Raw genomic sequence first — 1657 nt, forward strand, 5'->3', positions numbered from 1 at the left:
GAAAAACAAATCGTACACCGTAACGAATCGGAGCAACAAGAACCTGGTGTATATATGGAATCGACCACCACCTCCTACTTCTCCGCGTCCTCCGATAGCATATAATAGCATTTTGCTTTCTCGGAGAAAAGGATATCAATGATGGGTTTTTAGCGCCTCGCCAAAGTGTCTCCCTTCTGTCTTAGTTTTTCATTCGTTCGATGCGAAACGCTCGCTAGGCGTAACCGGCTGATTACTTTTAACGTCCTTCCGTCGCTTTTCAAATTAAAGAAGAACCACGGTGTGTGTCTATGATAGAACTACCCGATCCGATTTTCGTTGATTCTTTGATAGTCTACCAAAGTCCACCGTAAGTTCGAAAGAAAAGCATTCGTGGACTGGACGACCGGCTAAACGCGCGGTCTCGCAATCGATATACATATTCGTAACAAAGAGAGACATGGGGCGACCAACTTCTCAGAGTATATCCCTTCTTTTGGGTTCCGTTCGTATCGCGCTTCTCGTCGTGTTCGTTCGAGCCTCTCCATAGAGGATGATCGTCCGATTCGTTTGATAAATTATCATTTTTCCCTGGGGCTGTACGAACGAACAGAGAGGAAGACGACGACCGACGGATACCACAAATTTCACGTGGTAGGGCATATATTACATATCATAATTATCAGTGTTTGATCAAATTTCTTTCCAGTGTCCTTTTTGTTATGCTCCAAAACTAGTATACGCTTTATTTTCTCTTTCCTTTGCATAAATTATTAACTTCGGGCAACGTCGGGAGCGCCGGTAATCATTAGATTTGTACGAAACGCGATTTGCGCCCCACGGTGGTTTTTAGTGCCGTCAAAGTCAGAAATCGTAGGAGCGGTGCTTTAACGGGCGGTCGTGATGATACTCCAGACAACACGACGCACGACGCCGTAAAACACTCGCGCGAGTCCAGACTGATCTCTGCCTCACCACGCAAGGGGTGCGCAAACTTGCCAATAATATATAATATTTATTCTTTTTCGTACGTCCAGCGACAAACGCCAACGAAATACCCAAATTCTCGCTCGTACGTTGATACCTTTCTCTTCATCGACCCGGCTCCGAAACGTTCTTCGCCATCTCCCCGAAAGGAGAGGTAAACGACGGCGGGGTTAGGGAATCTGAGAACAACGCAAGCAGTTTTAGGACAAGTGAACGACCCTCAGCCAGGCGTGGTCCAGGAATTTTATCCGTGGACCGCAATGTGCGTTCGAAATGTCGATGTTCATGTGTCCTGCAGTTCACACGTTGACGCGCAATTAGCTGCGTTCTTCATCGACCCACGAGCCAAGTGATCCACCGTTCAGGGTAATCATATACAATTTACAATTTTTTTCTTTGTATTTAAAAATGCTCCTTGTTCTTTGCTTTAAAAATATTCGATGTTCGCACCTCCGACCAGCGTATCGACGGAGGATTGAACGCGCCATATCGACGACAAAAGTTTCTTTTTGTTTCCTGAATGACGGAAAACCATCGTTCGACGGCCGGGCGTACAGTACATTCAAAAGCCTTTGCGCGTGGCTGCGACCAAACGGGTATAATACACCCGTATATTCTTGGTTCCGAACAGTAACTTCACGCGCAATCGGGCGAACGCACGCGGCAGCGCCCATCGGTTGCTCGATGAAAT

General features: G+C 46.7%; 1 non-coding gene across 1 annotated transcript; it reads right to left on the bottom strand.

Annotated features, from left to right (window-relative positions):
• Window positions 1-1180: 1180 nt before the first annotated feature.
• On the bottom strand, window positions 1181-1335 carry LOC143351278 (5.8S ribosomal RNA). Its single transcript, XR_013081635.1, has one exon. It is a non-coding gene; the product is annotated as a 5.8S ribosomal RNA (ribosomal RNA).
• Window positions 1336-1657: the final 322 nt, after the last annotated feature.

The sequence above is a fragment of the Colletes latitarsis genome, unplaced genomic scaffold (genome assembly GCF_051014445.1).
Source record: "Colletes latitarsis isolate SP2378_abdomen unplaced genomic scaffold, iyColLati1 scaffold0116, whole genome shotgun sequence".
Classification (NCBI taxonomy): domain Eukaryota; kingdom Metazoa; phylum Arthropoda; class Insecta; order Hymenoptera; family Colletidae; genus Colletes; species Colletes latitarsis.